The following is a 13,579-nucleotide window of genomic DNA, read 5'->3' on the forward strand; positions in this document are numbered from 1 at the left end:
ATTATGAAAAATAACTACTTACATAATTTGATTTATTCTATTATAGTCTCTGTGAGTTTTTAATCAGGGTACCTTATCCCCAGCTAGTGCTCTGTTAAGGCTGAGCTGACAGTATATTGTGTGGTTCAGAAAGATCTAGTGAGAGGGCCAAGGTGGTATGAGGGAAAAACAGGTAGGTGATAGAAACTCTATTTCAGCCTCTCACCTGTAATTATTCCAGCTCTTTCTTACTGTCTGTGTTTATTCCATTGCATTTTGATTTAGCAGCCCCTTTAAGATCACGTTAATATGTATATTTTTATTTTGCATACTACTCTTACCGCAGTGCCTAGTTCAGACTTGCTGAATTTTGCAATCCATTAATGTTTTCCCCAGCTCAGAAACGACTTCCCTGTTTCCCTGCTCCAGACGAGCAGGCACTATCGCAGAGTCCAGCCCAGCTCCTGCCTTCTTGCTAAGGAGGAACCACCCTGGGGCCCACTCTCAGATGCTGGCATGGAGCATGTCGAGTGTCTGTATTGTCTTTGGCTGCCAGCTGGGTTTAAACCACAACATCGGTGCTGAGCATAAAGGGGTGTTGGTGGCTTGTGTGTGTGCCTGAGAGGTGGTAAGTTAACAGTAGGACAGCCTGTTCACATAAGGTTTTGCTTTTACAGTCACACACGTAACCACAGGCTGTGGTACAGCCTCCTACTTGTCACAGTGGAGAACTTGAAAAGCAGAGACTGCACTAGGAATATTTTTATCTTTTCAATTTATTTGTTCATGTGTTTCCTTAGTTCTGGTAGGGACCCTTCTTCTACCTCCCGTTGGCTCCTCCAGTCATATATATCAAATAGGGTAAAAAAACCAGACAAGCACTTGCACACAGAAAAAATTGGGTCTGGGCACTGAGTACTTAGAAGTTAACTTGGCATCTAAATTGCAAACAAACAAAAAGCATAAGAGTATCTAGCTGGGTAACCTTTCAGAAGGCAGAAACAGCTTCTGAATTACTCTTTAGTGCCTTCCTTTAGCACATTATCATCACTCTGATCTAAATTGAATTGACTCTAAGCCAGTTTATTGCACTGTATGAGCTGCTCCCCTGTAGGTGCTGGAGATGAGGCTCTTGCCTGAAAGCTAGTGTGACACTGCTCACTCTCGGAGGCACCAAACAGGAGAGGTGAGAACAGATTTGTGTAGTTCCCTCCGCTACTGAGACAGGAGAAAAACTGATTCTCACTTTTGGGATATTTTTTTAGAAGGAGGTGAACATGCAAAGAAAGGAAGAAAGGTATATTTCTCCTCTTCTTTCCTCCTCTCCACCCTCAATCAAAACTACCTTCTCTTCCCTGGCTGGGAGGTAGCTGTGGTTGGGAGAAGAACAGTCCTGCCCACAGGATCTCTCCACCCCTCTAGGGTATTTCTTTGTTGCAGCTCAGCTGTTTCAGAGCTGGCACCTGTTGCAGGCAGGAAGAGGGGAGTCTGAGGAAAGGAGACAGAGTGCCAAAGTATTCCTAACTGAAAGCAAGAGCCATACTTCTTGATCCTTTCTCTTTCTGATTCCTTCAACTCTTTAAAGGGTGGTACATCCAGCGATAGCACTTGCAAGATAGCAACTTGCTTCTGGTGGTCCGGAAGATTTGTAACAGGGAATGTGAGGGGTACGATCTGTTCTCATTACCACAGAAATGAGCTTTCAGTTTCAGTCAGGACAAAGAAGTCTTTTATTTCCCGTCTTCTTTAATTACTTTACCAATTTATTAAAATCTTTATTTTCATATTCTTAATATCCCTGCAGTGCTTTGAGTTCTTAGGTCAGTGACTCATACCTGTTGGCTGTACATGAGCAAACCTCTTTTATAAATGGCTTAATTTTCAGGCTGACCATGTAATGTTATCATTCTTCAAATGATCTGTGCTTCTCTAGATTAAATGAATGAGTAGGTAAATGTGTTTGGGCTCACCAGACAAAGCTTTATGTCAGGTTACTGCCAAAGAAGTATACACAATATTGCTTCAATAAAAAAATGAAAAAGTAGAACTCATTTAGTCACAGGTGTACTACACATTAGATATGCAGAAAGGGATCACAAAATTATGGCACCGCAGAAGTAGTTCTCTCAATAACAGCTGAGGGAACAAATGAATTGGTCACACCTAGAATAAGTATTGCTTTTATGAAAAGAATTGGCAGTAAAAAAGTCAGAATCACATTTCTAAGCGAAGTAAGTTCTGATTAATTAAAGCAGCTCCTGTCATTTACAGTGCTCCTTCCTGTGCAAATGGTGCTTTGTCCTACATGTATTTTCAACATATCTGTCAGCCTGCCTTTAACTTAGGCTCTACACTGTGCACTGAATTTCAGTCTAGACTCCTGTGCCCCTTCCACCAAAGTGCATCACGGGTTTATGAAAGAAGTAAAGATATATGTACTGTCCTCGGCTGCGTATCTCTTTGGTACATGCTGGAAGTCACATTTCAGCAGACAGATGCATCCAGGTAAGAAAAATATTATTTGCTTTCTCACTTTTCTGCATTTTAAGTCCATTTTAATCCCATTTTTTTTTGCCAGATAAATTCTGGTCAAATCTGTTTTTCCAGTATTTTGTACAAAGCTTTTTCTTGTGAAAGTTTGGATGGAGACAGAGATGACCAATTTCTAAACCACCAGATGAAGTTCCCTTGGAACTGTTATGAGCTGATATGCATGTTGCAATGGTCCTGGTAACTGTGCAGACAGTCACCATTTTATCCTCACCACACACCTGAGAAGTCAGCCAGCATCATTGCTGTGTTACGTGGGAAGATAAGAGGCAAATTCCCTGACCTAGCATATCATCCCTGGCTTTGTCCATAGGCAGGGCTCTCTCTCTCTCTCTCTCTCTCTGAATCAATAAAATGAATGGAACAGCCATGTTTTCACCTTACAGACTGTAGTGGGACATTCAGTAAAAAACAGGTGATACTGCAGTACTGGAGACCATATGAGTCCTTTAAGGAAGTGAAACATCTCTGTGGGTCTGCGGCAGAAAGCATTTGCTCTTTCTCCAACCTTGCTGCAGGATATGTCCAAATACAGCAGATAGAGACCATTCTTGCAAGTGATTTACATGGATGCAACACAGACACTGTGCTTCTAGTGTATTGTTTTTTCCCTGGTTTTCATATGTTGCATCAACTAGTCTTCACAAATAGGTTTTGAGAAAGAATAATTTAATGGGATTTTCTGCAAACAGATGTTGAAAAGAAGTTTGCCAAAAATATGTTCCTCTCTTCGTTTGGATGTAAATCTAATCCCTTGATTTTATTATACTCTTTTATTACAGTGGAGCTCAGCTCCACCTGTGCTGGGGAAGGGGTAAAGCAGTTGAAAGTGTGGGCTCCTGCACACCTAGCTACACAAAGTGTTGTTTTTTTCCTACTCTCCCCTCACAGCTCCTAACCAAAGCCCATTTCAGGTCCTCCTCTTAAATGGAGAAAAAAGGTGCTTTGAACCAGGTCATCTATACCTTCAAGAGTGCTGTAACAAGCTGATTAGAGAGCCATTCTTGCTGCTGTTGTGTGGCTCCAAGCCTGAGAACAGCCTTAATGTGCAGGAGGAGGAGGACAGTCAGAGAGCATGGTCCTTCATTAGGTTAAAATTCTCTTACCCAGTCACTGTAGTTTGAGGGTTGCTCTTGCAAGTACCAGCTCCTCCCACTCTTTCCTCCCCTCCTCTTTGGTTTCATGACCTAGCCTTTTTCTTATGCTTTCTCCTCTTTTTCCCACCAGTACCCATGGAGGAAACTGTTCAAATATTCATATGTACTGTTCATGGCAGACTGCTGTATTTTATAGCCCTGAAAAAGTGCAAGATGCATTTATCCTCTTTTCTTTTGAAAAATTGTTATTCCTATGTTCAGACTTTTTGTTAGTTGTCATTAATGATTGACATGCTTTACAGACTTTTGAAGTTAGAAATTAATGACTGCTTCTCTGAAATTAAACGTCATGCTTTAGACAGAAATCTTTCATGTAACCAGTGATGTGCACCATTGAGACAGCAGCTGCTTGTGAAGGATAATGTCTACAAAACCCAAAGAATCTCACTGTAAATCTAATGTCTAGTTTTCCTAATTAATATTTTTCACACTTTTCTGGTATCTTTTTTGAATTTAGCTTCTTAATACTAAAAAAAAAAAAAACCAAAACAGGTGAAGTTTCAGTCCATCTATGCACCTCTTTTCTTTGTTCTATTAGAGAGATTTAGTAGTTTGAAATGACTGAAATGAGTAAATGTGGTCTGCTTATTTCTTACACGTAGCTATATATAACAAGAAATGAGTGCCATTAGTCTAACAAACTACCAGAAGAGCAAATAAATAGTTTCAATACAAGATCAAGGATGGGGCTAATGAGCAGCAGGCTTGACCTGTTAGCAGAAAATTGAGAGAAGAAACATAAATGCACTAGGAAGAGGTAATTAAGGCGTACCATCATGGTGAACTTGCGCTCCACGTGTAGTGCGTTGGCCCAGCTGCAGCCTCTTGGAGTGTGAGATGAATGTTAATGAAAGCAAGTAAAGTTATTCCATTTTAGCTTGTTTCTCCTGATGGCGTTATCTGTTATAGGTCAAGCAGCTACAGATGACAGCTTAATAGGTCATCTTAAAAACAAGATATACACCCAGAGCTGTTGCTGCTGATTAAAAATCACATATCTAAGTGCAGAGGACACACCTAGGTGGTTACAGTGGATTGAGAATTCCAGTGTGAATACCAAATCATGTCATGATATTATATATACCATATATGAAATTATATATACCATATATGAAAGAGCAAGTGATTTTCTAGAAAACTGTCAACATTTGGAAAGCTCCCGGTCTTTGCTGTTACTTGGGGATCTGAATAGTCCACCACTTACAGGTACTTGCTGCCAGCAGTCATGAGCAGGCTCCACACTTAAGCCCTCTTTACTTCTTGGTAGCCTTATCCAAATAGAGGTTCTTCTAGGTTAAATTTGCCTTTACAGATCAAAGTGCCACTAACTTCAGTGCCAAAAAATAATGGAGGTATCCTAGGCTGCTCATCTTGATGTTTCATTTTGTCACCTGTCTGGTGGTAACTGGCTTGCCCTGGACTAAAGTGAGTCTTGTCTGCTTTCCTCAAGGAGAAAACTTAGTGTCACTAGGCCATTGTGAAAATCAGAAATGCAAACAAAAACCTTAAGGCTGAACCAAGCACATCTAAAACAAACAGAAAAGACGTCTCTTTTGCCAAGACATCCCTGCTCCCTAGTCTATATGTGGCTGGTGCCCACAATATTCACATGTTAAGTGCCTTTAGAGCAGTGCAAACAACTGTGTCTGCACTCTATAGCATCTAACACAGGTCCCACTGTGGCTGAAAGACATTATTACTATTTTGTAGAAGTTTTATGGTTCAGAATATCTGAATTGATGTGAGAGCTGACCCAGTGGAATGGTAGTTTCATAGCATAATACAAAGGGGGAGACAGGGTTGCATGTCCTTGGACATGGTATGAGGGCTTGTGAGCCCTTAGGAGCAGGAGGTCTGCTGGGAGCGCACTGAAAAATATTGTGCAAGACAGGAAGATCCCAATCTGGGTGTGGCCTCAGTGTGCGTATTTGAAATGGTCTCCTCAGCAAATCACCTTCAAATCCACATCTGGCTTTTGTCTTGGAGGAAACTGGTTTGCTCCATAACAGTCCAAAAAACCTAACATTGATACAGTTTGGATGACCAGGAGATAGGGACTTTAACAGCAAATCAGGGAAGTGACAGTGTAGGCATACCCACAGATCCTCATTATTAGTAGAAAATACTTTATTCTAGATCTAAACATCCTAAAATATTAATTAAAAAGAAAAAAAATAGCCAAAGACCCACAACCACCCAAAGCTTTTGGTCCAGATGAAGAGAAACACACATTTCATCTTTTCCGAAAAGACAGAGCCCCTTTTGCCACTGGCAACTGTCAGTCTTCAGGTAATTTCACAGTAAGACCTGCAGTACAGGCCTTCAGAAGAGTGAGGGTTGGCTAGAAGAAAAAAATTAAAAGCTTTCAGTAAAAGTCAGAGTGAAAATAAGCTTAATTTATAACACTAATGTAAAAATTCTTTGTGCAGAAGAGATGGTAATGATGCCATTATGTTGGGCAAGCCCAATACAGAAGATTGTTTATGTAGATACAAGTGTTAGAGAGGATGGAATGGAAGCAATTTCCCTAGGAAAGAAATCAACAGCCTCAAACACATTTTTTACAGAGACCAAAATGCTATTAGACTTCTAAAGTTTGCTTCCCTGTTTTCTTGAGCAGATAACTATGTTATTTGCTTGTTTTTTCTGGTACATTTGAATATTTTCTATGTCATTAAATAATGACAATGTCATTTTTTGCTCATGGCTGTTCCCTCAGGCGGCCCCTGGCCCTGGTTCATCCCCTCGCTGTGCTGGGGCTTGTCAGTGAGTCCCATTACCAGCACGTGGCTCTGCCTGCAACTTGGCTGTGTCCCCTCGGTGAGGCAGCGCCCACACTGGGGTCACCTCGGCTCCCAGCGCATCCCCCACTGCAGAGCAGTCCTGCTCTCTCTGTTCCCCACACTCTCAGACTCAGGACGTGGATGGCCATGTAAGCAGTTTTTCAAAGAGGATCTGCCGGTTACATCATCTGAACATGAATCAGCTCTGTGATGCTGCTGACATATGTTGGGATGTACATCTCTGTCTGGTCAGTCATTTCCGCTGTTATATTTGCACTCTTGGTTGTTCCTGCCTAAGAGTGTCCTTGATACTTGTTCTATTCAGCTGCATTTCTTAAAACAACTTCAAATTCTAACTCAATTGTTCAACCCATTTGCATTCTTCCTTAACCTTTTATCACCTGCCCACTTACCAAGTGTCCAAGTTATTCCCTCAGCTAAACTGTTAACAAATAATTAAATACTAATTATTATTAAACTATTAATTAAAACATTACACGATATCCGGGAGACTCTCCTGAACAATCACAAGTGGTGCAAGCCTTACAACTTGACAGTAGTTGTTATAATGAGTTATTAAGAACTATTTTCTGAGCAAAGTTTTCCAGACAGTGGTACACGCTCCTCCTAGTATTTTCACCCAAGCCACATTTATTGCTTTGCATCTGTGGCAATGTTAGAAGCTTATCCTGTAGTTACTAGGATTTATTATAACACCAGTTGGAGGAAAATACTGTGATAGCAATAACAATACAGATGCAGTCCAAATTTCCCTACATCCTCTAGTGGTTGAGATACCAAGAAACTATGCTGTGGAAACTCTCCCAAAGATTATCTTTTGACAATAGATTTCTCTGTTTCAGTTGTCTCTCGGTTTCAGAGCACCCCCTTCTCGTCAGTGACTCAGTGAACCACAGTCATCACAGTGAGTTAGGAAACATGTACTCTGTGGGCTCCATCACCGCCTACTACAGTGGTTTGTCCAAGCCATGCTGATCTTTCATAATCTAGCAAAAAGCTAAGGATAAGAAAATGAGTATTAATAGCTACTTTTTTCCCCCATATTGAACTTCATAGATAATGTTACGCTTTGTACAAATAAACTGAATAGATTTAATGCTATCAAATCAACAGTGTTTATGCTAGGTAGAGGAATATGTTCCTTTTCTCCCAGAGGAAGGATCACTCTTCTTCAGCAAAAGATCCAATTATGGCCCTAATCTATTCATCTAGAGACTAACAAATGTAGTTATGATACAATGAAGTAATCTGCACTTACAACTGAAAAATGCTTTTCTATATGTTTTTCTATATTGCAGCTGCCCTACAATAAGTGTTACACAGTGACTTCTGGACTCAAGGAAAAACAGTCATGACGATTATTGCTGCCTGTACAGAAAGTTTTTCAGTCAGGGCAGTGTCAGTGCTTTCACGTGAGTGCAATCAGTAGCAATCCAAGAAGTCAAGAGACCAGGGAACAAAAACAGCTGAGGATGAGGAGAGCGTGTCTGCCTGAAACCTAGCTGCTGTGAGGTAGGAAAGATGGTGAGACTGGGAGAAAGAGGGAGGAGAGAAGATGCAGTGTGATGCTGAAGTCATGCTATGCTGCTGACCTTAAGAGTGATTCACTGAGCGCCGTGTCCTCTGTCAAGAGGTAGGAAGAAATAAGCAGAGAACATTTGGCATTGCCATCCATGTAGAGACCCAAGCCAACTGTTCTGCTCTCCTCATTCAGCTGCTGTAGGAACCAACTACAGACAGCTCTAGGAAGGAAGTGTTACTATGGGGAAAAGGAATGAAACTTGATTAAAATAAACTTTTATTCTCACTACTGTGAAAAAGGGAGAAGAGGAATCCAACTGTTCTCTGTCTGCACTTAATTGTTACAGTATACATGACTACACACTTACAGGTATAGTAATTAAACACTCATAAATTCTGTTTTGAAGGTCAAAAGTTTCTAAAACTGTCATATTTTTTGATTGTGACTTACAGCAGCAGAGTTCAGTTCTCCTCAAGTCAGGAGAAGCTGCCAAATGTATCCACGCTTCAATAAGTACAAAGTACGCTTTGGAGGAATTCCTGGATTTGCGTTATCATAAAACATCAGTCAAACTCTAATCACCTCTCATTACCGCACAAGCAGTAGCTTTTGTGGGTTAGGTAAGCCAGTTCCAGTCCTTCTCACCTCTTCTGTTCAAAATTTACATAATGGATCAGACCTTTCTGTGACTCTTAGCTTTCATTTCTGCTTTCCTTTCCTCTTTCTTCATCAGGTCACATTCCCAATGTTTTTTCATAATTCACTGCAACTTTTTGTTCATGCAAATGGATTTTATATTAGGCCTCCATGAAATTGGTGTGTGTGTTTGCATACATAAGCATATAAGCACACACACATATTTATATACACAAGTAGGTAGTGAGATCACCTTAGCTTCTCTTTGCACCTCATAGTGACAGTCCTGCTAATAAGCTGTCTATGCAATCCAATATTCCCTGTGGCAGAGCATGACTTTGTAACTGTTTAGCACCTAAGGGATAACTGCTGTGTTTGCATATGGGCCAGTTGACTTGCTGATTCTTTTTTGGATGTTTTTGCTATCAAATCTTTATATTTTCCACCATCAACAAAAGCTCAGCTCAGTTAGAGTAACACTGGAAAAGTAACACTGTCATTTAATGTAGTGGAGTAAAGGTTTCTTACAAAATGCAACGAATTGGGCCCAAGATTTTTCTAGGGAAAAATAATTTAAAAATTGCATTCAGATGGCCATTTTTTTGTGCTTTGATAAACCCTATCTTCCATTTGGGTCTGCTTGCCACTCAAAACAAAACTTTCAAAATTCAGCTTGCGTTTTGACAAGAAGAAACAATGCTCAGACATACTCAACGGGGCTACTTGCTTGTATGCTGATGTAGTTTTTCAAAAGACAAGAACACAACTAGTGCTTTATAGAAATCCTCTCATTTTTTGATGAAGCCAGTGGTGTGCGAGTCTTTAGACTGGGCTTTTTGTGGTGCTGAGCTGCTGATGCTTCATGGTAGATCAAGCCATGTTTGCTATTTAAAACTAGCTATCCAGCTTTTAGTCTTGGCTCTCTGCCTCTCTCTTGCAGAAAACCTGCAAATGCATACACAGAGATACACAGCTGTAAGAGTCAAACCCAGTTTCATAACTCTTCCATTTCCAAATAAGCCTCCCAAATTATGATGTGATACACTCCTCCTGTAGGCAAGGGATACTCAAAAGTGTTTAGTCAGTTCTTAGGATGTCTAGGTCTGCATAGTTTACTGTACTCCCATGGGCTTTTCTTCCTCTAGGAACTGCAGAACTGAGGATTTGAAGAGAGCATGAAGGAAATGAATTGACCACCAATTCCCTTCTTTTACTCCATCGCTAATTTGCAAGATGATCCATCATGAAAGTAACATTTGAAATTCAATATATACGGTACACATTCCCAGCATTTTCTGAAATGTGACCCAGTTTTAATTAAAATGTGAAGCGCGTACACTGAAGGACTTGCTTCTCTGCCAGGAGCAACAGCCTTGTGCAACTTTCCCACCATGGACATCATATGTCAACTGAAAAAATACTTTGCTTTGTTCTTTCATTGAAATTTCTCCAACTTTATTAGATTTGGAAACATAATGTAGTAGTAGAGGGCAACATTATGTCTGATATATATATATAATTAGTTTGCAAAAAAAATATAACCAGGGGACACATTTTTGAATCACTGCTTCACACAATAGTTGGAGAATAATGGATCACATTGACTGATCCTTCTTGCTGAATGCTATGACAAAGTAAATGAGCATTTGTATAAAATTGCCGTAACAGTTGAAGCTTGAATTAGAGAGTCTGTAACCTTTGTTTGTGATCATAAATTACAGAGAAACCCTGCAGGCAAGAATGTAACATTAAAAAAGGAAAAAAAAAAAAACAAAAAACATCCAAAGCTAAGAGATACAACCCATCAAATACTGAAAAATGCATTATATGGTGTACCTAACATTAATCACTTAAGATCCTATAGTACAAATTGCCTCCAGCAGTTTCTAAAGTTATCTCACAGGTTAAATGGACACCCACAGGTGGAGATTAGTCATTTAAAAGACAAAGGTATAAAACCTGATGGAAAGTACTAAAGCTGTCTTACAGTCAGTTTCTCTTTCGTTTTGAAGCTATCCCCACTGTTTCTGGGTGAAGGGCTAATACCAGAGGCAAGCCACGGAATCTGGCAGTATATGAGGCTTTTTCCATTTTATAACTTAAAGGAAATTAGGGCAAAAAGATTTTACTCTTTCAGATCCAATAACTTCAGTAGTAACTTCTAACAGCTGTGCATCAGTGAGTTCTTAAAACTATCTGAATTTTAATCACTTATGCCCTCTTAGTCACTAAAATAGTGGTATGTCATCTCGGGGGTGGAATCGGCACTAAATGCCATGAGCACCTGAGAGATGTCATGTGTGGCGTTGAGCCCTTTTTGTCTGTAACCCAGCTGAAGATTGAAAAGTCAGATTCTACAAGCGATGAGTGCCTCCTGCCTGAGCAATGTATTCTCTTAGCCCTTTCATTTGCTGCCTGGATGAAAAAACAGGTAATTTGGAGCTCACAGGGGGGAGGGAATGAGGAGGAATTCTGCAAGGAAATTTGCTTATTTGCAGGTTTCACTGAAGGCAGTGAGAGCTGTAGAGTCCAAAACTTCTGGGAAAAAATAAAAAACCAAGAGAACTGATTCATCTTTTCTTAAGAAAGCAGACTTTCTGATTTACCTAAAGTCTATTTTAGTTATTGTATTAATATTTCACAATGGCTTGGAGCTGATTACCTTTTTTTTTTCCCTCCTTTGACACACCAAGCACTTCAGTCTCCACAATCAAAATGAAGAAACTTTCATATATTTATGACAGGCTTGGCAGAAATCTGAACTTGGCAGAAATCACACCAAAGCAGGAAGGCACTATCATGCCTGTGAATGGTAATTGTGAAGAGGCAGAGGTACCAAGAGTAGCATGCCTGCAGTACCTTAAAACAACCTGATGCAAAAGTCACTGCTGTACCTCTTGCAGTGTTCAGGCAGTAATATTCCCCAGAGTTACTAATGCTTTGAGCAGCGCTGTGACCAATCACTTAACCCTCATGTCCTATTCGCAGGAAAAACAATACCCCCTACTTCCATATTCCCGTTTAATGAAACACTGCAGAAAGTGTGCAATGTCAGCACACAGCAGTTTGTATGTTCATGAACAAAGAATATTTTTAGCCCCTAAGCAAAATAGTTGTCTCTTGGGTCACAGATCTTAATATTTAGCAGACTAGAAATAACCAGTGAATGCATATTCTATCCGATTTTTAACACTGACCAGATAAATGGTTGATGAACATAAGTTTTTGGAAGATGAATTCAAAGAGAGATGTAATTACAGCAAGCAGCATCTTAGAGCAGAAGCATATGCTAGGCACTTTGAAGGGCATGTGGGGTCCTGTCTCTCTGACTACTGAGACCAGACTCCAAACTAAGGTCCCTAAAATATGTGTCCAAAAGTAAATGTTGTAAGTCTCTTCTCCTTCTTCCTTTCCCCACCATAGTTTGTAGTCCTCCGTAGCTCGGAAACTAGAATCACAGGTCCCATGCTTGGACACTATCAGGTTGGTATGTGTGCCTGTGCAAGTGGGTATGCACAGGTAGGTAGATCAATACATGACTGACTTCTCGGAAAGGAAAGAAACAGAATCCCTGAAGAGCAACGAAGTCTACACTAAGATAAGTTTTTCCGTGAGTGAAGCTTGAAAGTTTAGCTCCTATTTTACAGCAAAGTTCAGGTCAGTCATTTTTACCAACTATGCAACTGATCCTCTCCATTTTCTCTTACTTTGTGAGAATAAGGCAGTCTTTTCTCCATGTATACACTGATTTTTTATTTTTTTTTTTTTAACCGACCTCTCATTTTTATTTTCCCCGGGTAAATGTCTGCTGGATTAATGCTTCAAGGAGAAGAATAGCTAATAGTAGAGAGCATAAATGTCTATGAAATTATAATATCTAAGAAAGCAAAGACATATAATATCCTAAAGTTGGTTTTCATCATGTGTAGAAAGCCTGGGATTGCCCAGTCTCATAAAACATCCAACTAATACAGTGACTGTACAGAATTAATAACCTCTCAAACAAAAGCCTACTGGTTTAAGAAGCTATACAAATTGTGCAAACTGCACCAACCACAGCACATTTCTGTCACTTGAATGGAAACTAAATAGTTGCAGGGCTGAAAAATACCACTTGATTTGGTTTGGGTGACCTTGTCGTGGCAGGATCTGCAAGTTGCATTAGGATGAAAACAGGAGACAGTTCACCTGTTAACATCATAAACTAAAGAGATTCAAAGCCTGCTTGGATTTTCAGATGCGAATGCCAGCATACAAAATCAGTCAGCACGCAGGATTGCATGTGCGCAGCAGACACATATCTGTGCTGTATTAGATGGCATTAGCAAAAATTAAACTAAGGAAAAGCGAACTCGAGGGGATGCTGCCACATGAAATCTCATCTACAGTCATGTTAATAAAACAAGTAAACATACTTGCAAGGCTGGTATCAACTAGAAAGGTTTTCATTCCTCAGCCCAACTTTAGGATAAAGCAGAAACAGAGTCCTCCTCTGTTCGAAATCCCAGTATTTCAAGTTCTCCAGCAGCACAAGAGAAGCTAATTAACGAAAACCAAAGGATGACGAAATGAAGCCAGATAAGCCATAAATATCTACATACATAAGCACACAGCAAACAAGATAATGAAAAGTTAGCTAAATTTACCGTTTTAATTATCCAAGTGGGCGGTTTGTTTGGGTTTGGGTTTTTTTTGGAAACGTCGGGAGCTGGTTTCACGAGGACTCGTCCACACGCATCCGCACCGCGGCAGGCGCCGGCCCCCGAGCGCGGAGAGCAAAGCGCTGCCCTCCGCAGCCGCCGCTCCCCCGCCAAAAATGAAAAAGAAGAAAACACCATCAGAGGAGGGGAGGGGAGGCACCACCCGGCCGGGCAAACTCTAGCGCCGCCCCGACAGCGCCTTTGCCTGGAGGGCTGCGGCCGCCACGGCTC

At 40.5% G+C, this 13,579-nt stretch overlaps 1 protein-coding gene across 2 annotated transcripts in view; it reads right to left on the minus strand.

The window, feature by feature from the left end:
- Positions 1-13,521, minus strand: part of HTR1F (5-hydroxytryptamine receptor 1F) — a 115,097-nt gene extending 101,576 nt beyond the window's left edge. Inside the window, exon 1 of one of the 2 annotated variants that reach the window (XM_026841252.1) lies at positions 13,295-13,521. The gene's annotated coding sequence lies outside the window, so the exon portion shown is untranslated. Of the gene's footprint in view, positions 1-13,063; positions 13,097-13,294 lie in introns of those variants that run through there. The other variant, XM_026841253.1, reaches the window with a different exon arrangement.
- Positions 13,522-13,579: the final 58 nt, after the last annotated feature.

Source organism: Athene cunicularia (genome assembly GCF_003259725.1).
Source record: "Athene cunicularia isolate RWA chromosome 1 unlocalized genomic scaffold, athCun1 chr1_part3, whole genome shotgun sequence".
NCBI classification, from domain to species: Eukaryota; Metazoa; Chordata; class Aves; order Strigiformes; family Strigidae; genus Athene; species Athene cunicularia.